Raw genomic sequence first — 26,575 nt, forward strand, 5'->3', positions numbered from 1 at the left:
CTTCCCAGGATCAAGGACTCACCACTGTCCACTGCCAGATGGAGCCTTCTTAAAAGTGGTCCCCCCAGTGACCTTCACAGCCTGACACCACACAGGTCAGAAGCATCCAACTCTTAAGGGAGACAAGCAGGAGAGCAGGGGCAAGCAGGGACATAGAGAGAAGGGACCAGAATCAGGACAAGAAAGTAGCTGGGTGCAACATTCCCACTGACCCTTGGGATCTGCTGCCCTGGGTTCCCCCAGCTCCATCTCCCTGGCTGGTTTCTTACAGATTTTTGCCAGTTCTCCTAAGAGGTCTCCGTCTTCTCACCACCAGTCCTTACTTGTAACTATGCCCCATACACCCCAAGATGTCCTTCATCTGCACGTGCACATCTCTCAGCTCCTCCAAAACCAGAAGCCCCAGCTCTCTGATCAGGCGTCCAAACAAAGTATAAATCTGTGGAGTTTGTGGGAACTATTAGGTTGCTGTTATCTAGAGTAAATAAAATTTGATGAATAAAATTACAAAAAAGTGATTTTAAGCAAAATCACAAAAAAGATCACAAAAAGATCAATTAAAACACCTGTGCCTTTTTCTACCTGCAGTACTAACTTGTTGACAATCATATAAAATCACCAAACAATTTTCAAATATTTTTGTAATGAAAATTAGCAAATTCTTATTATGGTTTCCATGGAAATGGTCCTTCAGACTAAAAAACTCTACTATCCTAAGAAGGCAGTGCTTAATAATAGCAAAGTTTTCTGAGTAGATATGTTATTCATAAGTAACAGTATCCCACATGCATAGTTGGTCTTTACAGAGTTGTTGCAAATTCAGTCCCTGACACAATGACAAACAATTCTTATAACTTCCTATAAAATGTGTATTTCAAGACCTTTACAAAATTTAACTCAGTTTTTTTAATATTACATAATTTAGAATTCTTTCTATAAAGTTAGGATAATTTAAATTTCAGCTTAAGTTAAGTATTTTTTGTTAGACCTAGGCTGTAATGGAAAAATACCAGTTAACTCCTGGAAAGTTTTAGGACTGCAAACTTTCAAAAAAGTAATGAAGTCTAGTTCACTCCCACGATAAATGAGAAAGTAATAATTGATTTCTTGCTTGTAGTTCATTCCCAGTTTCTTTCTTGGCTAACTCCCTGGGAAACAGACCAAGAAGTACCAACTGTCCCCAGACTGATTTTTAAAAAATACCAGGCAGAGAAATTACTGAAACTAAGATACATGGAAGGAAAAGTACTGAAAACAAAAATGTATGATGTATGACTAACTACCGCAAAATTCTGCTTCTGTACAATGCTTGCTTGCTACTGAACCCAAATGCACCTGGACAGCCTCTGTGCAAACTGGGATGCAGACCTGGCCTTAAAAACTGGACCCCTTAAGTACTCCTGGCTGCTCTCAGAAACCCCATGTTCAGGCACTGAGGCAGTAACCAGCCGGTTCTTCGGTAAAAGGGCTCTGCTATAAATTTGACTTGTTTGGCAGTGTGGTCTTTGTGGAACTCCTGGGCACAACTGTTTCATCAGGGCTTGTCTGGGTATACTTCAGTATACTTTAGGATCACCCCATTTGCACAGGCACCACAGCTGGAGAAACAGAGACTCACCAGACACAGACTATTTCTTGCCTCTTTTCCTCATTAAGGCATGAGTTCATCAGTCAACCCAGTCACGTGAGAGTTTTTGGTAATTTGTGAGATCAGACCTAGGACAGATGTGTTCCTGAATATTTAAAAATTCATCAGCAAGGTAGTATGATGAAAGGGACACAACACTCAAATAAAATATTTTAGGAACTCTTGATGATGGATAGAAAAAATAGAAGGGGAATAAAAAGAAGCAGCACCAGGCATGGACGCTCACACCTGTAATCCCAAAACTTGGGAGACCAAAGTGGGTAGTCTGCGCCTAGAGCAAGACCCCATCTCTAAAAATAGGCGGGTGTTGTGGCAGGTGTCTGTAGTTCCAGCTACCTGGGAGGCCTGTGGCTCAAAGGAGTAGGGTGCCAGCCCTATATGCTGGAGGTGGCGGGTTGAAACCCAGCCCAGGTTAAAAACTGGGGAAAAAAAAAAAAAAAAAAAAAAAAAAGAGAAGGTCTCATTACTCATTCACATCTGTATATTATAAGCAGCCGTGTGAACACATGCTATCAAACTTGTTCTTTAACTCAGAAAATAATGGAGATATTCACTCTTCTGCTCTCAGTGCATGGAGGACCATTATCCACTAACCTTTGATAGTCCTTTCTATGGAAAAATGTTTCCATTTTTTTTCTATCTTACAAAGCCTTGGTGAAATCATGTTGTTATTGTCATTTACTTTACATTTTCTTTACATAAAACCTCAGTTCAGGGCTCTGCACCTGTGGCTCAAGCAGCTACGGCGCCAGCAACATACACCTGAGCTGGTGGGTTTGAATCCAGCCCAAGCCCTCCAAACAACAATGATGGCTGCAAACAAAAAAATAGCTGAGCGTTGTGGCGTGCTGCTGTATTTCTAGCTACTTGGGAGGTGGAGGCAGGAGACTCGCTTGAGCCCAGGAGTTGGAGGTTGCTGTGAGCTGTGATGCCAGAGCACTCTATGCAGGGCAACAGCTTGAGGCTCTGTCTCAAAAATAAATAAATAAATAAAATAAAATAAATGAAATAAATTTGAAAACCATCAAATCAGGCTCAGCGATCATAGCCTAGTGGGTAGGGCACCAGCCACATGCACCAGGGCTCGAGGGTTCAAACCCAGCCCAGGCCCACTAAAATAAAAAATGGCCAAGCATTGTGGTGGGTGGCTGTAGTCCCAGCTACTTGGGAGGCAGAAACAAGAGAATTGCTTAAGCCCAGGAGCTGGAGTTTCCTGTGCTCTACCAAGGGTGACATAGTGATACTCTGTCTCGAAAAAAAAAACAAAAAACAGTAGTTACCATTTAGTATTTGGGTAACAGATTGACTTTCATCTGTATTTGTAGCATTTATTATTTCACAGCACAAACTTTTGAAACCCAGTAGAAAAATTTAACACAAAAAAATCACTGCTGCAAAACGTGAGATGATTATAGGTTAAGTAACATTCTTGGTGAAAACTAGTCAGAACCCACCACTGCTCAACTTCACTTGGGACACCAGAAGACAGAGAAAGCCAACTATTACTTTTCTCCTCCACTACCCTCTTATTGGTCCAAGTTTCCAATCATCAAGTAGAAAATGGACTTAAAATGGAACATGTACCCCCAGGGATACAGGCAGAGAGACACAGAGTACAACACAAATTAATTGCCCATTTTTGGTACAATAATCAATGGTACAGGACTTGTTAGCCTGTATCTCATAAAATTGTCAATCAAAGGCGCTATGTCTTTTAATGCTTCATGTTTAAAAGTATAAATGTGTTGGTTGACCTGATTCTAAGTGGACCTCAATATGGGTTGGTCCTGAGGGCTTTCCTAGAGGTATGCTCTTCCCAGATAAGAGTTTACCTGGATGTTGATTTCTTCTGGCCATTTGACATCACCCTCCAGATGCTGGAGTGACACCTATTAGTCATGTTCTTCCTGTACTTTCATTGGAAGGCTATTGTTTTCTAGAATAAAGGTAATATGAGTATATAATTTAGACAAGTGTCTCACCAGCAAGAGAATGAGGAAATCAGGCATCTAAAGAAACCAATGAGCCACCTCTTTTTCTCCAATCCAGCATGTAAGAGGTTTAAGAAAGAATTTGTGCTCCAGCTGTCCTGGCACTCCTACTGCAGAGTCGGATTGTTTATCAGAGGGGAGAGTGGAGTATTAAGCACTGAATATGTAGCCCTAGCATTTGTTAGAAAGTCTTAGCCCAAGCTTTCCATAGGTAGAGAAGAAAAGACAGACTACCCATTGGACAGGGCATCCTACAGACATTGGGCCAAATTATTGCTGTCCAGAAAGGCACCATTTTCATGGACCAAGTAATACCTGTGGACAATGCTGTGCCCATCTCAGGTGGTCAGAGTTCTCTGGGCCTTGCACTTTCCTACCGAGAATCACATCATCAGATTCCAGTGGAAGAAGGCATCCCTTACAAAGGATGTACCCCCTTTCTACGTTCAATTCCCGGGTTTCATACTTAACTGTGTTTGGGTACCTCTTTTAGCCTTTGCCTCATCAAGTCCTCTTGCTCAGATGACCTCCCTGTCTGCCCTGATTTTTTCCAGTGACCAGCGTGAAAGAGCTGCCCATTGATCCAGCCTGACAGGAGTCTGGATCAGCCTGAGTCTTCCTGGATCTTTTTCAGGGGGTCTGTGAAGCGTTTTAAGACAGATCATTTGCCTCCAGTTCAGTGGTGGCTAATGAGAGCTTTCTTTTTTCCTTTTCTTTTCTTTTCTTTCTTTCTTTTTTTTTTGTTTTGAGACAGGAGTGTCACTATGTCACCCTTGGTAGAGTGCTGTGGCATCAAAGCTAACAGCAACCTTGAATTCTTGTGCTGGGACTACAGGTGCCACAAAGCCGGGCTATTTTCTTTGTTATAGTTGCCATTATTGTTAGCAAGCCCAGGCCCAGTTCAAACTCGTCAGCCCTGGTGTATGTGACCTGCATCTTAACCACTGAGCTAGGGGAGCAGAGCCTTTTTTTTTTGAGACAAAATCTCACTATGTCACCCTCAGTAGAGTGCTCTGGCATCACAGCTCACAGCAACTTCAAACTCTTCGGCTTAAGTGATTCTCTTGCCTTAGTATCCCAAGTAGCTAAGACTATAGGAGCCCGCCACAACGCCCAGCTATATATATATATATATATACATATTATTTTTTTTTTGACAAGCCATGCAAAAATTTATGGAATGCTTCACAAATTTGTGTGTCATTCTTGCACAGGGGCCATGCTAATCTTCTCTGTATCGTTTATTTTTATATATTTTTTGGTTGTAGTTGTCACTGTTGTTTAGAAGGCCCAAGCTGGGTTCGAAACCGGCTCCTAGCACTCTGCGCGGCTGAGGTGAGTGAGCTCAGGCGTTCCAGACCAGCCTGAGAAACAGTGAGACCTTGTCTCTTAAAAAAATAGCTGGGCGCTGTGGTGGGCACCTGTAGTCCTACCTACTTGTGAGGCTGAAGCAAAAGGACCACTGAGCCCAACACTTTGAGGTTGCTGTGAGCTATGACACCAAAACATACTACCGAGGGTGACAAAGTGACACTTCTGTCTCAAAATAAAAAGGAGGGACCACAAGAAGGGCAAGGAGTACCCAGTTTGTTCCACAACCAGAAATGGTCCCGTGTGGCCAGAGTCCACACTTGTGAAAGAAAATACAAATTGTTCAAGTGTAAGAGTAGTTACACATACAAGTTCTGTTATCTAATCTTAGGAGCAGAAAGCCAAGAGGTGTGAAGAGTGACTTAAAGACAAAGAGGAAGGGGTGAAAATGTCAGGCAATTGAGAAAAATAGTCTGGTGTTTTAAGGGATAAAGATGGTTCCTTCTCTTCTTTACTTTGGGTTCAAAGGAGTAATGATGACCTTGAGTAGTGATATCAGTTTCATAATCTTGATCTCAATACTTACAACTAATCAAATACAGCTTAAGACAGGCAGAAGAAAATATAGATAGGTAGATTTATTTTAACTCCATAGTGGCAGACTGACGATGAATAAATGACTTGTTTTTATCAGTTTCAACATATACACAAGCAATCAGAAGAGGTTTTAAACAAAGTCTGATAACAAAAAGAACACTTTGTTGTTTTAATTAGCAATTCCTTTCAGGTAGGTTAACTTGTTCACATACAAAATAAATTCACATTTCCAAATATTATGCCTTACATAGACCATTTTTCACATGCCTAAGTTCTATCTTTGTCACAAAGTTTTCTTCTTAAACCGTAACTTATTTTAGGACAAACATTGGCATATTAGTTTTTTTTTTCCTACACAAAATGATTCCCTTTCCTTTTAATTTTCTTTACCATCTACATTTCTTGATATTCATGACTTTCTTCACATCTCTCTCATGGAGAGAATACATACTGGATCCTTCTGGGGTTTTTTGTTTTTGTTTTATTGAGATAGAGTATCAAGCTTTTGCCCTGGGTAAAATCCGTGGCATCACCACTTAAAGCGAACTAAAACTCTTGGGCTTAAGCAATTCTCTAGCCTCAACCTCCCAAGTAACAGAGACTACAAGCACCCACCAAAATGCCAGCTACTTGTTGTTGTTTTTTAGCTGGCCAGGGCCAGGTCTGAATCTGCCAGCCTCAGTGTTATGTGGCCGGCGCCCTACCCACTGAGCTATGGGCGCCACCCCACTGGATCCTTCTTGCTTTAATGATTTTTCTATTGTGAAAGAAAATTGCATCCCAGTTAAGTCTATTCTTTATAAAGGCCTGAGAAAGGAGGCCTGTGGATGCAAAGGATTTAGGTCTCTGACCTAAAGTTCAGACTTCATCCAAACAAGAGAGTAGGGCAGTTGGAAAGTGCTAAAAGGGATAAACCAAAACATCATCAACCAGGGAGCACAGGGACTTTAATTTTACCTTCCATTTTTAAGAGAGATATAGAAGAGGAAAACAGAGGCCCTGAATTTCCAGGGAGAGCAGAGGAGTGGCTCTAGTGATAGGAAGATCAGTGTTTTTACCATGACAGAAAAAGACAACTTCCCAGTTGAGCTTGTTCTGAAGCTGGAATTTGTCCATCAGACTGAGAGAGTTCCAGAGGGTCAGGCTGGTTCAGGAATTTCACAGGGGCTAGAAGGTGAATGTGATCCTGTCTCCAGGAGAGGGCAATGTCACTTCCAGTGCATCTCTCTACTAGTGAGGGCATAATCCCCTTCCGAAGCCATTTCTTACTCCAGAAACCCACGTCATAGTAGGGAAGGGCTCAGGCCGGGTGTCTTCTTGCCTAAGCCTCTAGGAGAACTCAGTGTCTGACAACCTTCTTCCCCTAGTGTAACAAACATTTCAAAAGCTTCCTTCTGCTCTTAAGACCGCTGCTGGCCTGCCTGGCTTTTTCTCACTGTCTCCTCATCCCCATTTTGGTTATTAAGACGTGAAAAATCTGGTTTATCATTCTGCTTGTGGAGCCTGAAGTCCCCTTTTAAGCTTTTGAACATTAGTGCTAACTGGGAGATGAAGTGGATTGTCCAGGTGAAGAAGAAAAAAGCAGATGGAGCAAGTGTTGTTTAGGAGCTACATTACCTACAAGTGAAGACAGTGAAAGAGATGTAGGAGTAGTAAGTAATATCCAGGAGGCAGAATGAACCCAGAATGTCTATTGTTCCATTAGTTTATCTCAATGAAGGTATGTATTTTCCTCCCAGATTTTGGCACTAAAATGTCACATATGGGGACCAGATGTCAGGTATATACTCCCTGTTTCTTTTGTTCCAGGTGCCAAAGAATGGTTACTAATACCAAGACAATGAAACAAATGAGCAGAACAGTAGATACAAGTTTGCAAAAGGGCAAAGTTTATTAAAATGATGGTCACTCCATAAAAGGAACACATCTACCTTTTCAAGTGGAGAAGACCCTGGGATTAGTAAACTGTTTCCCCTTACATGGATTTTCCAATTCTATGTTAAGTGGTGTGGGGGTAAAATACTCATGATTTTTCTTGGAAACAGGGAAATCTTCCAGAATGGAAAGTCCTCCCATTTCTATCCCTGCAATCAATGAATACCATTTGTCATTGTAATTGTAGAGTATGATAGAACTGGTATACATTGTATTATGTTAATGAAAATAGGTCACTTGAGCCTACTGCCATCTTACTTGTATGCCCGCTCCAAAGACCACTTTTTGTGGCCACGCCATATCTCCACATTCTGGCCTCTCTACCTCTGAGATTCATTTTTGTAGAGCAAACATCAGTTCAGTTTGGGGAACCCTTTTTGAAATACCAGCTTTTGTTTCTTGGAAGCCCCCTCTGCTCAATTTGTTCCTCTTCTTATGGAAAAAGATCTCCTATCCTATCATCATCATCTACCCCTGTCTCTCCTTAGCCCTATTAACAGGATAAACACAACTTTAAGGCTTTGAGACATGACTGACATTTGTAGAGTAGTTCTTCCACATGAATTATGATCACAATAGTGTGAGATATTTAAAGATACCGTCACTCTACACATATATAGAATTTATCTATGAATTCTCTTATATACTAAAAAGTGTGAGTACAGGTTGTAGGATTCAACACTTTGTTCACATTTGTAAAGAATTTCTGTGTTATAAACTTTTCATTTATAGAATGGTTTGAGCACAAGTTAAACACTTGCCAAGTTCTTCACATTTGTTAGCTCAACCCTTAGTAAACATCAGGAGTTTCTCTTCAACATGAATTCTATTGTGTACAAAAAACAGTGACTACTGGCATAATGATTTGCCACATCTTCAGATTGTTACCATTTTTGTCTGCTATGATTTCTCTTATGTTTACTAAGGATAAGGACCAGGGAAAACCTTTGCCACATCATTCACATTTGTAAGATTTTTCTCCAATATGACTTTTCTTATGTTTAGTAAGAGCTCTGGTTAAAGTCATTTCCACACTGTTAACATTTGTAGGATTTGTCTTCAGTATGAATTATTTTATGCTTAGCATGTTATAAAACACGTAAAGGTACTGCTACATTCTTCATATTTGGAGGGTTTCTCTCCTGTATGATTTATTCTATGTACAGTGAGGATTGAATGTGAGTTGAAGAGTTTGCCACACTGTACATATTTACAATGTTTCTCTCCAGAATGAAATGTTTTATGTCTAGAAAAGTTCACATACTAATTAAAGGCTTTGCCACATTTTTTGAACTTGGTAGAGTTTTCCTCACAATGAATTCTTTGATGGACAGAAGGGATTGAGTGCAGGGTAAAGGCTTTCCCACATTCTTCACACGTTTAGGGTTTCTCTCCAGAATAAATTCTTTGATGTTTACTAAGAATTGAACTAAGTGTAAAGGCTTTGCCATATTCTTCACATTTGTAGGGTTTCTCTCCAGAATGAATTCTTTGATGTTTACTAAGGATTAAACTAACATTAAAGGCTTTGCCACATTCTTCACATTTCTAGGGTTTCTTTCCACAATGAATTTTTTGATGTATAGAAAGATTTGAATATCAATTAAGGGCTTTGCCACATTCTTTACATTTGTATGGTTTCTCTCTAGAATTAATTCTTTGATGTCTAGAAAGGGTTGAGTACTGGTTAAAGGCATTGCCATACTCTTCAAATTCATAGGGTTTATCTCCAGAACAAATTCTTTGATCTGTAGAAAGGTTTGAGTACTATTAAAGTTTTTGTCACATTCTTCACATTTGTACAGTTTCTCTCCACAATGAATTAGTTGATGGTTATAAGCCTTGAAATGAAGTTAAAGGCTTTAACACATTCTTGACATTTGTAGGTTTGTCTCCAGAATGGATTCTTTTATGTTCACTATGGTATGAGTACTGGTTGGTAAGTTTGTCACATTCTTGATCATTGTAAGATTTTCCTTCAGTATCAATACTTTCATGGTTACAATATTTTAATCTGTGGGTAAACGTTTGCCATAATTTTCACATTTGTTAATTTTCTCTTTCTATGAAGTCTCCTAGGCTTAGATAGGCTTGAGCAAGACTGGAAGACTCGACTACCTTCTTTGCATTTGTACTGTTTTTCTCCAATATGAGTTATCTTATGTTCTGTAATGCATGAGCAGAAGTTAGAGTCTTTCCCATATTTCTTACTCTTAAAAGGTTTTTCTACAGTATATATCGTCTTATGTCTATTTAGATTTGACAATTGTCTGAAGACATTCAAACACTTACTACATTGGAAGACTTTGCCATGGGTAGCTGTTACACGTTGGTCAAGTCCACTGTAACATACATTCCGTGGCTTACACTCATACACACTTTCCCAGTCTTTTGTTAAATTTAAATTCTAGGGGAAACAGCTTTGATATCTTCTCAGGATCATCTCTGGGAATAAAATATTTGTGCCCAGCTCTTGCAAACAGTCTAGGATAGAATGATTAGACATAACTGAAAGAAATTTAAACAATAAGAATTTTAGCCACTGCCTTTTAATGAGAATTAAGTACATTTTATCTGCAAAATCATGTCAAGAACATTAGGAAGATGCCATAATACAGTACACAGGCACTAATTATCTTAAAGATGAATAAATGTTGCATGTATACACTGCATTTGGGGGGAATTCTCAAAACCAGGTAAGAATTTACAGCACAAGCCAGGCACGGTGGCTCATGCCTGTAATCTTGGCACTGTGGGAAGCTGAGGTGGGTGGACTGCCTGAGCTCACAGGTTCGAGACCAGCCTGAGCCAGAGCAAGACCTCTAAAAATAGCTGGGTGTTGGGGGAGGCCCCTGTAATCCCAGCTACTTGGGAGGCTAAGGGAAGAGAATATCTTGAGCCCACAAGATTGAGGTTGTTGTGAGCTATGATGCAACCGCACTCTACCAAGGTGTGACAAAGTGACACTGTCTCAAAAAAAAAAAAGTATTTGCAGCACAGCAGATAAACAGAAGTTGTAGAGTCAAAGTAGAGGCTGGCATTGTCTCACGTTTTTAAGCCTTAAACTCTGGGAGACTGAGGTGAATGGATCACTTGGGCACAGGTGTTTGAGATCAACCTTAGCAAGAGTGAGACCCCATCTCTACCACAAATAGAAGAATTAGTCAGACATGGTGGCACATGCTTCCAGTCTCAGCAATTCATAAGCCTGAGGCAAGAAGATCTTTTGAGCCCAGAATACTGAGGATGCTGTGAGCTAGGACAACACAAAATTCTACCCAGGGTAACAGAAACTCAAGTTTCAATTAAATACATGAATAAATTTGTGTGTGTATATATATATATATATATATATATATGTGTGTGTGTGTGTGTGTGTAAAATTAAAAAAAAAAAGTAGTCTATAATAATAATAAAGGCTCAGCGCTTGTAGCTCAGCGGCTAGGGTGCTGGCCACATACACCAGAGCTGGCAGGTTCGAACCAGGCCTGAGCATTCCAAGCAACAATGACAACTACAACAAAAAGTAGATGGGCATCGTGGCAGGTGCCTGTAGGCTCAACTACTTGGGTGCCTAAGGCCAGAGAATCACTTAAGCTCCAGAGTTTGAGGTTGCTGTGAGCTGTGATACCATAGCCCTCAACCGAGGGTGACATAGTGAAACTCTGTCTCAAAAAAATATAATAAAATAGTAACAAGAAGAACCAAATAGAACAGAAAAGAAAAGTTTGTCATATTTACCCTCCACAGACTTTATGCCATCCTAATACTGGTTAAATGAAAGTAAACTTCAAAAACCAACCTTTGTCCTGGGTGGGGGGGGGGAATAGTACCACCTGTGTTAATCCTTCTTGCTTTGGAGGGCATTTCCAAAGAATGTTTGCTGACTCCCATGAGTGAGAGGGCTAAAATCAATGATGTTATAATTTATAAGACAGCCTGGGGTGCTGAATCCAAATGGAAAATATTGTTACAGCAGCAGAGAGATTCCAATAAAACAGATTCAGGTCTAGCAAGTGATGACAAGCTCTTAGGAAGAAATGTGGGGAAATGTTTCAACTAAAAAGTAACCCACACACTTCCATAGATAAAACACTGTCCAAATGTAATGGTCCTCACTTTTCTAGTACAATGTGTGTCAGAGTGCTGGAGGTTATAGTCACATGTCAAAGTTTGAGATGAAATCAATGAAAGATTATAACATGTACAAAATATTAGAAGGATATACCCCAAACAAACAAAATAAATAATCTGGAATCAATCATAAAAAAATAGAGATGTCTAAATTACCTTAAAACTTTACCTAAATAATCCTAAATGGGTCAATTGGTAATGATACAGACAACTAAGTAAAATCAGAAATATGAAGGTATCCAAAAAAAGCATAAACAGAACTTCTGTGTTGAATACAGTAAGAATGACATAGCAGTCTCAAATGTAAGAAAAAGAGACACAAATTATTGACAAGCTCACCATAATTTAGCTAGGAGAAACAGAGTCTCACAAGAAGACAAATGAAGATCAAGCACTTGAAAGTCACACACAAGAGAATCTTGAAATCAGCAAGAGAAAAAAGATGTGTTATCTCTAAGCATACTCCTGTGAGATTACTAGTGGATTAATCAACACAAACCTTCCACATCGAAAAGGGGTTGGTGATATAGTCAAAGTGCTGAAAGAACAAAAACTTCAAAGCACATATATAATATCCACCAAAACTGCCCTTCCAAATGAAGAAAAAAGAAATGTTCATCAAAGATAAATAGATGCTGAAAGCTGCCACACAAGAAATGTCAAAGGAAGCCCCTTTCTTTGACAATGAAATGATGCTAGATAACAATACTATATTACGTACAAATAAGTAACTCTCAGAGAAATAAGTACACGTACATGAAATTCTGTATTATTATAATGACAGTGCACAAAACGCTTTTAATCATGCTTGAGAGTTCAAAGACAAAAAGAGAAAGTCAGCACTAAACCTTTAATAATGGGTCTCCATGTAAAATATAACAAGCTGTAATTGCTGGCGTCAATAACAAAATCAAGTACAGATGTAAAAAAATTGTAAAGAATAAGTCCTTCTCTTTCAAAGTTATATAAATATAGACAGTAAGTTCTTCTCTTTCAAAAATTATGAACACAAGGCCGGGCAGGGTGGCTCACACATGTAATCCTAGCACTCTGGGAGGCTGAGGTGGGTGGACTGCTTGAGCTCATAAGTTGAAACCAGCTTGAGCAAGAGTGATACCCTGTCTCTACTAAAAATAAAAAACTGAGCCAAGAGGATCGCTTGAACCAAAGAGTTGAAGGTTGCTATGAACTATGATGATACCATAGCACTCTAACCAGGGTGACAGGTTGAGACTCAGTCTCAAAAAAAACAAAATTAGGTACACATTCGGGGACTAAACTTCATAATAAAATGATAGACATCAAATAAAGATAGAGATTTAAAAAATAAAAAAATCAGGTTTGGCACCTGTAGCTCAGTCGGTAGCGCACCAGCAACACAAACCAGAGCTAGCAGCTTCGACCCAGCCTGGATCTGCCAAACAACAATGTAAACTGCAACCAAAAAATAGCCAGTGTTGTGGTGGGGGCCTGTACTTTCAACTACTTGGGTGGTTGAGGAAGAGAACAGCTTCACTCCAAGCGTTTGAGGTTGCTGTGAGCTATGAAGCCACAGCACTCTACCAAGGACAACATAGTGAGATTCTGTCTCAAAACATAAAAAAATAAAAAGATAAATTAAAAATTGACATCCAGCTCTATATTATTTAAATGATACTCATCTTACATGTATTGACAAAAAATGTAATAAAAAATTGCAGGACAGGAAAATATTTTGTTCAAATATTAATCAAAAGACAGCAAGGGAGATTATCATAAGGAGATTGGTATATGTGTGTGTGTGTGTTTGTACAGAGTGTACATGTTGAAACAGAGTCTCAAACTATTGCCTAGGCTAGAGTGCCATGGCATCACCCTAGCTCACAGCAACCTGAAACTTCTGGTTTCAAGCAATCCTCCTGAATCAGCCTTCTGATAGTTGGGACTATAGGTGCCTGCAAAGACATTCAGGTAATTTTATTTTCTATTTGTACTAGAGATGAGGTGTTGCTCTTGCTTGAGCAGGTCTCCAACTCCTGAGCTCAAGACATCCTCTCATCTCAACCTCCCAGACTGGTAGCATTATAGATATGTGCCAGGGCTGAGTAATACTCAGCACATATCTTTTGAGACAAAACATTTCTTATTTCATAACATGTACTTTAAGTCAAAATGGCCACAAAAGCCATAAAGAATACAAAATAACAGGATAAGGACTTATTTCTTAGAAAGCTGTAATTCGGGCAACACCTGTGGCTCAGTCGGTAAGGCGCTGGCCCCATATACCGAGGGTGGCTGGTTCAAACCCGGCCCCCACCGAACTGCAACAAAAAAATAGCCAGGTGTTGTGGTGGGCGCCTGTAGTCCCAGCTACTCGGGAGGTTGAGGCAAGAGAATCGCTTAAGCCCAGGAGTTGGAGGTTGCTGTGAGCTGTGTGATGCCATGGCACTCTACCGAGGGCCGTAAAGTGAAACTCTGCCTCTACAAATAAAAAAAAAGAAAGCTCTAATTCATTTTTATTATTTTGCATATATATAAAATACGAACTGAAACAAACTTTTGGACAGATATACAGCCCTCACATACATGGTCAAATTAAGAGCTATTTGCACACATATTTATTGCAGCTTTATTTACATAAGGCAATAGGTGAAAAAAATCAACACCTGCCTCAAAAATAAATGGTGAAATATAATTTAAGATATAAAAATAATAGAGTAATACTCAGCTTCTAAAAATCAGGGAATATTTTAACATCTCTAATAAAGATAAATCTTAACATTATGGTAAATGAAATAATACAGCTTCTCCCCAAAACTAGATACGTTAAATGCAATTATATAAAATAATGAAAGTAAGGCTGGGTGCGATGGCTCACACCTCTAATCCTAGCACTATAGGAAGCTGAGTTGGGCAGATTACATGAGCTCAGGAGTTCAAGACTGTGTTAGGTCTAGGCTAAAGTAGAAAAATACCAGTTAAATCCTGACAAATTTCTGGACTGCAAGACCTCAACCAAATGGAGTAAGTCTGGTTCACTCCCAAGAGACACGGGATAGTCACTAACTTTTTGCTTGACTAACTCCTGGGCCTGGGAAACAAACTGACTGTCCCCAGATTGACCTTTAAACAATGCCAGGTAGAGAAAATACTTAGACAAAGATGTATGGAGGAAAAGTACTGAAACTAAAATGTATGGGAAAATATTAAAACAAAGATGCGTAATGTATGGCTAACTGCAAAATTCTGCTTCTGTACAATGCTTACTTGCTACTTGTTCCCCACACCCCCAGCCCAAATGCACCTAGACAGCCTGTGTGCCAACCAGTATGCAAATCACGCCTTAAAAACTTGACTCCTTAACGACTTGGGGCTGCTCTCAGAAACCCCATGCTGGGACACTGAGGCAGTCGCCAGCTGGCTCTTCAATAAAAGGACTGCTATAAATTTGGCTTGTTTGGCAGTGTGGTCTTTGTGGAACTCCTGAACACTACAACTGTCCTGAGCAAAAGCGAGACCCTGTCTCTTAAAATAGCCAGGTGTTGTAGCTAGTGCCTGCATTCCCTGTTACTCAGGAGGATGAGGCAAGAGAATCATTGCAGTCAGAGAGTTTGAAATTTCTGTGAGCTATAATGCCATGCCCCTCTACTGAGGGTAACAAAACGAGACTCTGTTCCCCCCCAGAAAAAAAGAGTTGTCATAAATATTCACCTATAAGCTTAAATAACCATCAGCAACCAAAAGAAAATGTCCTTTTTTATTTTTTTGGAGACACAGTCTCACTTTGGTAGAGTGCCATAGAATCATAGCTCACAGCAACCTCAAACTCTTGAGCTCAATTGATTCTCTTCCCTCAGCCTCCCAAGTACCTGGGACTACAGGCACTCGCCACAATGCCCAGCTATTTTTAGAGATGAGGTCTAGCTCTGGCTCAGGCTGGTCTCTAACCTGCGAGCTCTGGTAATTCACCCACCTCGGCCTCCCAGAGTGCTAGAGAAAATCTACTATTCATAAACCAAATATAAGTAACATGTAGGCAAACAAGCAGAAAGAAATGAAATTGCCAATAGACACTTGATTGATTTAACTTTTGTTCTCAATGTCTTAAAGTAAACAGAGTTGAATACGGTCATGCAAAATAATAATAAACAAAGTGTCCCAAAGTTACTCATAGCTAGCAAAGTGAATTATATATTCTATTTTTAATATCTTTATTTTAATACATAGAAAAATATGATGGAAAATTATGTGATAAATATTTTGTATATAATGATGCATTAGCTATTATTTCCCATTTTCCTTATCCATGTATGTCTGGCAAATTTTAGGACACTCTGTACAGATAAAAACTACAAATGAAATTTTTTTTTTTTAATTACCTTTTTTGTGTGTGTGTGTGTTTTTTGGCCGGGGCTGGGTTTGAACCCACCACCTCCGGCATATGGGACCGGCGCCCTACTCCTTGAGCCACAGGCACCGCCCTACAAATGAAATTGACTGAGGTGAGGTGACCTACTTTAAAAAATTAAAAAGAGGGGCGGTGCCTTTGGCTCAGTGGGCAGGGTGCCGGCCCCATATACCGAGGGTGGCGGGATCAAACCCTGCCCTGGCCAAACTGCAGCAAAAAAATAGCCGGGCGTTGTGGCAGGCGCCTGTAGTCCCAGCTACTCGGAAGGCTAAGGCAGGAGAATCGCCTAAGCCCAGGACTTGGAGGTTGCTGTGAGCTGTGTGACGCCACGGCACTCTACCAAGGGTGATAAAGTGAAACTCTGTCTCTACAAAAAAATAAAAATAAATAAAAAAAATTAAAAAGAGGTTGGGAGCAGAACCAGGTGAATGGCAGGAGCTCACTGACATTTTTCAAAGAAATATAAATGGCCAGTAGGCATTTCAAAGGATACCTACAGTACTAATTATTAGAGACATGAAAAGCAAAATCACAATAAAATATTACATCACACTCACAATCAACATGGAAAAAAAGTGTGTCGAAGCTATAGAGAAATTAGAAACCTTTTGAAATGTTGGTGAGGGGAAACATTGCAGACGCTATTAAAATGATGAAGGAGGGCGGTGCCCCTACCTCAGTGGGAAGGGTGCCAACCACACACACCAAGGCTGCTTTGGGTCAGCTAAATCTATAATGAAAACTGCAACAACAACAAAAATAGGCGGGCGTTGTGGTGGGCGCCTGTATTCCCAGCTGCTTTGGAAGCTGAGGCAAGAGAATCGCTTGAGCCCAGGAATTTGAGGTTGCTATTAGCTGTAATGCAACAGCGCTCTAACCAGGCAATAGCTTGAGACTCTGTCTCAAAAAATAAATTGATAAAAAAATAAAAAATAAATGTATGAAGGTTTCTCAGAAAACTAAAATTAAAACTTATTATTTGATCCAGGGATCTCACATCTGGGCATATATCCAAAATAAACACTGCAGAACGGGGAAGACACATGTAGTCACTCACATTCATCACAGCATTATTTATAAAAGCCAAAATGTGGCTAGATGTGGTGGCTCACACTTACAATCCTAGTATTTTGGGAGGATGAGGCAGGAGGATAGCTGAACCACAGGAGTTCGAGACCAGGCTAAGGAACAGTGAGACCCCATCTCTACTAAAAGAAGAAAAGTATAGCCAGGAGATGTGGTGGCCACCTGTACCTCCTGCTATTTGGAAGGTTAAGGCAGAAGGATCGCTTGAACCCAGGTGTTGGAAGTTGTTCTAACCTGGGATGATGCTACAGTATTCTAGCAACACAGTGAGCCTCTATCTCAAACAAAAATTCTCTTTTCTAGACAACTACAATGCTCCACTGTGACTATGGACCTATCCCAAGCAGGTATTTTTTCTTAATATTAGTTAACAGCTAATCAAATAAGCAGGTATACTGAATATTATATGCAGCACATGACAATAAAATTTCATGGAAATGTACAATTCATTAACATGAGATACTTATCAGAAAATGTTAATAAAGATTTAAAAACAGTAAAGATAATTTTTATTATGTTATTAATATATTGCTATTTTTACAAAACCTGAAAAGGTTTAATTCACCATTTAGAAGCAATCAAAAAAGTTTAAATAAAATAAAAATATTAACCTTGTAAAATTTGATAAATCATACTATTTAAAATAAGCATTTGGGAAAAATTAAAATATCATTTCAGTATAGGTTGAGGAAAGTGATGACAATCCTGCAGATTTCTTTTTTCCCAAGAGTAAACTAGAACTTTCAAGTGAGCCTTTTAATAAATATGGAATGCCTACTCATTATCTAAATTACTTGTTACATAAGTTGAAATTCTAACACATAGTTTTGAATATTTAAATCTAAAATTATACAAAATTGAATACAGAATGAAATAGAAAGTACAAAAATATATAGAGACAGTAAAATCAGCAAGATGGTAGAACAAAAGTCCCATGTTCATGTATTCCTCCCATAGTAACAAAAATTTGGGAGCCATCTATGGGAAAAAAGGCTTCCATGTCAGCCCAGGACAGTGACTCACATCTGTCATCTCACCTACTTAGAGGCTGAGGTGAGAGGATCACTTTGACACCAGCCTAGGCAACAAAATCAGAAACTATCTCACAAAAAAGTGATTATATGAGAGCTTTAGAATTCACAAAGGAAGTTGTGAAATTTTCCTAATGCTCTTAAGGAGGGTCACTTAGAGAAGGCAGACCCTCATTTACTTGGCAACCAGAGGACCCCTGATCTTGGTTACTGATTGGAGAATTCCCACTGAGAATTCTCAAGTGACTGTGGGCCTCCCCAACTTCTCCCAGACATAATCTGGGAGTGGTGATACCCATCCAGAGACCTGGAGGAAGATGCACACTCATGACCATGGAGACAGTCCTGCAGATCTTGGCACTCTGTGTATGTATATGTGTTTATATAACTATTTGTGCATGTGTTATGTATACACACACACACACACACGCACAAACAGCATATACGTATATGGATAGATACAAAAATACACATGCAAACACACACTGGAATGTCCATAGTGGGCCATCTCCCAACATTGACCATCTCCTAAAGCTGACCTGATTTGCATAGAGTAGACATGCACCAGATGTGTACAAGGTACAGCAGGCCTGGTTCCTTATGCTAATCACCTCTGTATGTTGACAAGTTTGTTACAGTCCCTGAAGTGGTGAAAGTTCAGAGGTTCTGCTACATGTGTATGTGTCTGTGTCTGTGTGTGTATGAATAAGTATATCCTAAGCCAGAGATAATTATAAGAGTTATTTTGTAGCAACAGAGACACTAATGTATCCTCAGGAATACTATAAACTCCTGAATGACATAATATATTTAAGTAATGTAGGCCGGGTGGCACCTGTGGCTCAGTAGGTAAGGCGCCGGCCCCATATACCGAGGGTGGCGGGTTCAAACTCGGCCCCAGCCTAACTGCAACCAAAAAACAGCCGGGCATTGTGGCAAGCACCTGTAGTCCCAGCTAATTGGGAGGCTGAGGCAAGAGACTCGCTTAAGCCCAGGAGTTGGAGGTTGCTGTGAGCTGTGTGAGGCCACGGCACTCTACCGAGGGCCATAAAGTGAGACTCTGTCACTACAAAAAAAAAAAAGAAATGTAGGCCGGTGACTGTGGCTCATTCCTGTAATCCTAGCACCTCGCCAAGGCGGGTGGATTGTCCTGAGCTCAGGAGTTTGAGACCAGCCTGTGCCAGAGTTAGACTTTGCCTCTAAAAAAAGCCAGCTATTGTGGCAGGTGCCTATAGTCCCAGCTGAGGCAGGAGAATGGCTTAAGCCCAAGAGTTTGAGCTTGCTGTGAGCTGTGATGCCACAGCACTCTACCAGGGGGTGACAAAGTAAGACTTTGTCTCTAGAATAAAATAAAATAAAATAAATATGAAATGTAGCCTTCTGAGCCTCGGTCCTTCACCCCCTCCGACTGAGCCTGTTCCCATCTACTGACCAGAGTCTGTGAATTCTCCACTCTGATCCCATCCGACCTTCCCCCACCCCAGCTATCCATTGTTTGAAAACTCTAAGAATAATCTCACTGCATCAGTTTTTACTAGAGCCAATCACCTGTCATTCCTGGAACAAGGATCGTAACCAAATTGCCCTTAGCCCCAATAATCACAAAGTGCATATCTTTAAGAAAAATGGGAGGCAGTGGATAAAAGCTCATGAACTCAAGGAGCACAACAGACATATCACAGGTATTGACTGGGCTCCCAAAAGCGACCACATCGTCCCTTGTGGGGCAGACTGCAATCCCTATGTCTGGAGTCAGAAAGATGGTGTCTGGAAGCCAACCCTGGTGATCCTGAGAGCTAATCATGCAGCCACTTTTGTGAATTGGTCCCCCTAAGAGAACAAATTTGCTTTGAAAAGTGGAGCAAGACTCATTTCTGTTTGTTACTTCGAGTCTGAAAATGGCTGGTGAGTAAGCAAACACATTTCTTTTTTTTTTTGTAGAGACAGAGTCTCACTGTACCGCCCTCGGGTAGAGTGCCGTGGCATCACACGGCTCACAGCAACATCTAACTCTGGGGCTTATGCGATTCTCTTGCCTCAGTCTCCCGAGCAGCTGGGACTACAGGAGCCCGCCACAATGCCCGGCTATTTTTTTTTTGTTGTTGTTGTTGTTGCAGTTTGGCCGGGGCTGGGTTTGAACCCGCCACCCTCGGCATATGGGGCCGGTGCCCTACTCACTGAGCCACAGGCGCCGCCCGTAAGCAAATACATTAAAAAGCTGATTGGCTCCACAGTCAATCCTCAGCTTGGATTGGCATCCCAAAAATGTTTGCTGACAGTAGATCATGTTGTAATAACTGACCCAGCAAAAAGACCCATAAAGGCACCTGACTGTCTTAGCCTGAGTCCCCGCATGTCTCAACCCCCCACTCCGTGGGTTAATTCCTCAAACAAGTTTCAGAACAGAACAAGGAAGTTCCCTGAGTCCCCAAGAACTCCTAGCAACAGGTAACAATGGGAAAACTTACCCCAACTCCTAGCAAGGGGTAAACAATGATGAAAAAAATTATCTACACAAAGTTCCCAGGCTACTTTATCTCCCAAGCTATCCTCATGCCAACTGCCACGCTATAGGCCCCCTGACTATAACCCCATCCCTGAGCTAACCGACCACTTTCTGCTTCTATTTTTACTTAACTTGCCATGTAGCACAAAAAGGGTATAAAAGACAGCCTGCTTTTCTCTTCAGGGCCATTTGCCCTTTGGGGCAGCAGCCCACCTGTGCAGGTGTAATACATCACCATCTGATTCATACCTGAAGTGGGATCCAAGTTTTTCTTCCAGGTGGCAAATGAGTTACAACAATGTGACTTCAAATGCAGAGAGTTTTCTGCCTATATTAAAGGAGTGGATGAAAAGCCAGCGAGGTACACCCTCAGGCAGCAAGTTGCCTTTTGGTCAGCTCATGTCAGAGTTAGGAGGCAGTTGCACAGGTCGCTGGGTCCATGGGGTCAGCTTCTCCGCCAGTGGGAGCTGCCTGCCCTGGGTCAGTCATGGCAGCACCGTGTCTGTTGCTGATGCTTCAAAAAGTGTACAGGTCTCAACTATGAAAACAGAGTTCCTATCACTCCTGAGTGTGTCATTTGTCTCAGAGAATAGCGTCATGGCTGCCGGCCAATGCTCTTTAACTACGATGATCGCGGCTGCTTGACCTTTGTGTCCAAGTTAGACATTCCAAAACAGAGCATCCAGCGCAACATGTCTGCCATGGAACGTTTCCTCAACACGGACAAGAGGGCCATGACCGAGGACTGTAATACAGCCCTGGAGAATCTGCACCCGAATAGCATCACTCAAGGGTCTACTTATGAGGTGAACAAGCAAGACTGTCGCAAATTTTGCACTACTGGCATTGATGGAGCCATGACAATTTGGGATTTCAAGACCTTAGAATCTTCTATCCAGGGCCTCCTGATAATGTGAAGCTGAGTGAGCCTCTGCCATCCAGAACGACAAACAGTCGCTGACCGCAGCTCTGCCATTGGATGGAGAGGAAAGACTGAAAACACATACGATGCAAATATTGCGTGGTTTTGTTTGAGTATAAAATTGGTGAAAGTATTGGTTTTTTTAAAGCAACAGTGATTTTTTTTTTTTTTTTTTTTTTTTGCTATTTCATTCCATTCTTGACCAAAGCTTCTCTTTAAGTAGTTTATTATGGAGAACTGTCACACTAACTTAAAGGAAAGGGTGAGGGAGATATGTAAATTTGGCCAGTAGAAAATTAAATTAAAATACTACCAAAAAAAAAAAAAAAGAAAAGAAAAGAAATGTAGCTGCTGGATGTAGGGGATCATACCTCTAATTCTAACACTCGGGGAGATCAAGGCAAATAGACTGCTTGAGCTCATTAGTTCGAGACCAGCCTCAAGCAAGAGGCAGACACCAATTCTACTAAAAATTCCAAACTAGCCAAATGTAGTGGACAGAGCCTGTAGTCCCAGCACTCAAAAGGCTGAGGCAAGGGGATCCTTTGAGCCCAAGAATTTAAAGTTGCTGTGATGTATAATGCCATGGCACATGACTTTGTGGCAAAAAAAAAAAAAAAGAGAATTATAAGGAGTAGATACATCTAACTATGTTAAGGGTGGCAAAGTAGAACACATAGAAATTAAATTATTTATCACAGTACATATAAAAACAAAATTTTGAAATTTAGGGACATCCTTAGTTGTTTTGATAAAATTATTGACTATAATTTCTGCAGAATCTTATTTGAAACATTTATAGAATAAAAAAATGTAAAACAGGGTGGCACCTGTGACTCAAAGGGATAGGGCACCAGTCCCATATGCTGGAGGTGGTGGGTTCAAATCCAACCTTGGCCAAAAACCACAAAAAAAAAAAACATGTAAAACAGAAAAAATACAACTATTTGTGGTGTTTCTGGGATTTCTGAACCAAACACTAACATCACCACTTCATTCACATATTTTGGATGATACTAAAGAAAAATAAACTTTTTTTTTTTGAGACAGAGCCTCAAGCTGTTGCCCTTGGTACAGTGCCATGGCATCACAGCTCACAGCAAACTCGAGCTCCTGGGCTTCAGTGACTCTCTTGCCTTAGCCTCCCAAGAAGCTGGGAGTACAGGCACCAGCTTTAATGCCAGTCTATTTTTGGTTGTAGTCGTCATTGTTGTTCAGCAGGCCTGGGCTACATTTGAACCCACGAGCCCTGACATAGGTGGCTGGCGCCTTAGCCATCTGAGCTACGGGCACCGAGCCAAGAAAAAAAAACTTTTTTCAGACATAGTACCATTCCGTTGCCATGGCTAGAGTGTCATAGGACCAGTCTAACTCACAGCAAACTCAAACTCCTGGGTTCAAGCAATTCTCCAGCCTCATTCCTACCACTTGCCCCCAGTAGGTGACACAATAGGTAACCATTACAATGCTTAGCTAACTTTTATATTTTTAGTAGAAACAGGGTCTCCCCCTTATTTAGGCTGGTCTAACACTCCTGAGCTCAAGCAATAGTCCCACCACCTTGGGTCTCAGAGTATTAGGATTATAGGTGTGAATTACGACACCCAGCCTAACGAATATTAAAAAAGGCTCAGCGCCTGTAGCTCAAGCAGCTAAGGTGCCAGCCACATACACCAGAGCTGACGGGTTTGAATCCAGACCGGGCCTGCCAAAAAACAATGACGATTACAACCAAAAAATAGCCAGGCATTGTGGCAGGTGCCTGTAGTGCTACCTACCTGAGAAGCTAAGGCAAGAGAATGGCTTAAGACCAGAATTTAGAAGTTGCTGTGAGCTGAGATGCTATGGCACTCTACCCAGGGCGATAGCTTGAGGCTCTGTCTCAAAAGAAAAAAAAAAAAAAAAACTATTAAAGAGATATAATCCCCAGTCAACTTCCCCTTGAGACTATACAGGGCTGTGTGCTCATCCCAAAACCATGTCCCCTTTTTATTTCATTTTATTTTGAGACACAGAGAGTCTCACTTACCCCCCACACCTCTCAGAGTGCCAATAGCTTCGTAGGTCACACCAAACTCAGACTCTTGGGCTCAAGTGATTGTCTTACCTCAGCTTCCCAAGTAGCTAGGACTACAGTCACCCGTCAAAAGGCCCAACTACTTTAGGGACAGGGGTCTGGCTCTAGCTCAGGCTGGTCTCATATTCATGAGCTCAGATGATCCACCCACCTCAGCCTCCAGAGTGTTGGGATTATAAGTGTGAGCCACCACACCTGGCATCATTGTCGCATTTTCAGAAATAAAAATGTATAGACTTCTTTAGCCCATAAATATGCATCATTTCTGTCTTAACTAGAAGGTATTTACAGGTATTTACTTCATGCCCAATGAAGATGTGCACCCACTACAACTTATCAGAAATTACTTTTCCCATTTATCTGCAAGATTATCACATACTCAGATTCTTTTTTTCTTTCTTTCTTTTCTTTTTCTTTTTTTTTTTTTTTCCTTGAGACAACAGTCTCACGCTTTGCTCAGGGTAGAGTGGTGTCACAGCTCAAAGCTACCTCCAACTACTGGCCTTAAGCGATTCTCTGGGCTCAGCCTCCCAAGCAGCTGGAACTACAGGCTACTATTGTGGTTGCAGTTGTCATTGTTATTTTAGCTGGCCTGGGCGGGTTTGAACCCACCAGCCCCAGGGTATGTGGCTACCCACTGAGCTATGGGCCCTCCCACATACTCAAGATTTCCTTTTTTTTTTTTTTCTTTTTGAGATGAAGTCTCATTAAGTTGCCCTCAGTAGGTGCTGTGGCGTCACACCTCACAGCAACCTCAGACTCTTGGGCTTAAGCAATTCTCCTGCCTCAGCCTTCCAAGTAGCTGGGCCCACAGGTGCCCGCCACAACACTGTGCTATTTTTTTGTTGCAGTTGTCATTGTTTAGCTGCCCTGGGTGGGTCCCAACCCACCAGCCTCGGAATATGTGGCCAGAGCCCTACCCACTGAACAACGGGCACCGCCCCTGTGATTCTTATAGTTAAAAAAAAAAAAAAACCCACTACTGTTAAGAAAAAAAGATATACAACTGAAAACTGAAACTACTAGTCATAAATATATTCAATTTAAAAGGTGCCCATTACAATACACTAACCAGAATAATTCCTTACGTAAAGTAACTTAACTACTTTTGTAATTTATATCAATAGACACACCAAGCTACCTCAAAGATAGTTCTTATTATGTGGCACCCAGGGTTTTTCATACATTCCATTTACAACACAGGGGCGCCTTGTTCCCTAAAATTAAGAGCTTTTCTACCCGGGGTACAAAGTTTAAGTCCAACAGTAATAAAGTAATTTACGATATTAACCTCCCTGAAAACTGTAATAGCCGATTACACCTTTTTAGCACTGCTAAATACACGACTTCAGCCATTTTTGTCATACCAACAATAACTATTGGACTCAATCAGAAAATTACTCCATTGCCCTGTGCCATCATTAAGGCCCTTAATACAATTTCTCCAGCCATTAACGCTCTGAAAAGTCAATTAAAACAAGTTATGAGAAGCTATACTTAAAAAATCAAGCAGCCATTATTGATTAAAACACAATCACAGATGTAAAAACTTTAAAATCTATATATTCTTTCAATTTATCTAACAGTTCCTAACTCATTAAAAACAAGTTAAAATGCCTAAAGGACGTAGTTGAAACAATACAAGATTTTTCATAATATCCAATACCTACTAACTAAAGTATTGTCATAGTTACCCAACATTACCTAAGTCTGAACCTTTACATTGTATTTTGTAGCATTAAGGAACTTAATATAACGCAAGAATCATTCTTGCGTTATATTAAGTTCCTTAATGCTACAAAATACAATGTATACCATCCATATGTACCCGCTGTTTCACAGATTTCAAAGAACAAAATTAATCAGCGCAGCCCGTGTGTCGAATTAACTAACCATAACAATTACTTTCTTTTTAAATCAATTTCATAGATATAAAAATAAAATAAATGAAAGTAGGGCAGCGCCTGTGGCTTAAAAGGGTAGGGCGCTGGTCCCATATGCTGGAGATGGTGGGTTCAAACACAGCCTGGCCAAAAATAAAAAAAAAAAAAAAACGAAAGTAGAGAATGTGGTAGACACAGACACCCCCACAAACCCCTCTTAGCTTTTTCTGAACTGAGAATGCACGTTAAAGCATAGGAACAGTAAGTCAGTCAAACAGGCAAACCAGAAATAGGGAACAAAGATAATAATCTTTAAAAAAAAAAAAACAAGGAAGTAATGAGGAACTATAGAACAAGTTAATCGCAAGTTTAATGGCGTTTTACTGATGACGTTTTGTTTATTGGTTTTTTAATTGTTATATGTATTTAACTTGCCTACATGTTGTTAATCACATGAGTATATTTTTAGTATACTTTGAAATTCTTCCCTATATAAATTATTAAAATTTGTTACATAGACAAAACAACATTTAAAAACTTACTCTCGCCGTCCTCCGGAATTACTAGCCTTTCCAATAAAAAAGCGTTTTTACACATCAACTCCCCTTCGGTGTTAAACTACAACAGCAGGCAGGTGAGCCACTTCCGGTTCCCCAACAGGGAGAGCCAGGACGCCCGGCCCTAAGTTTAACAAAAGAATGAAGGGGTTGAGGGCCCCATGGACTACCCCCTCCCCCATAAACAAGCCCCGACACACACACTCTTGGGATTCTTCCCTCAGGACCCTTCCATTGTCACCACCAGGGAGGGACACGCCGCGCTGCAGCCACGCAGCTGCTCAGGGAGAACTCTGGGCTGTGGGGCAAGTAACAGGTTCAGGAAGGCTACAAGCAACAGCGTCCCAACTCCCTGCCCCACTCCACCTTTTGCCAAGAGGGGTCAGAGAGCCGAGGGGTGCCAGTGGCAAACTTCGGCCTGAAGAATCTAAAACTGAAGTGAAACTGCTGGGTCCTGCCACAGCCACTTCTGGCTCCAATCACGCCCCTCCCCGCTCTCAGTACGCCCAG

The 26,575-nt window shown here is 40.8% G+C and overlaps 2 pseudogenes; one reads left to right on the forward strand and one right to left on the reverse strand.

Annotated features, from left to right (window-relative positions):
• Window positions 1-21,608, forward strand: part of LOC128579524 (actin-related protein 2/3 complex subunit 1A-like) — a 41,346-nt pseudogene extending 19,738 nt beyond the window's left edge.
• LOC128579526 (uncharacterized) lies at window positions 4,809-4,908 on the reverse strand (annotated as a pseudogene).
• Window positions 21,609-26,575: the final 4,967 nt, after the last annotated feature.

Source organism: Nycticebus coucang, unplaced genomic scaffold, assembly GCF_027406575.1.
Source record: "Nycticebus coucang isolate mNycCou1 unplaced genomic scaffold, mNycCou1.pri scaffold_62, whole genome shotgun sequence".
NCBI lineage: Eukaryota > Metazoa > Chordata > Mammalia > Primates > Lorisidae > Nycticebus > Nycticebus coucang.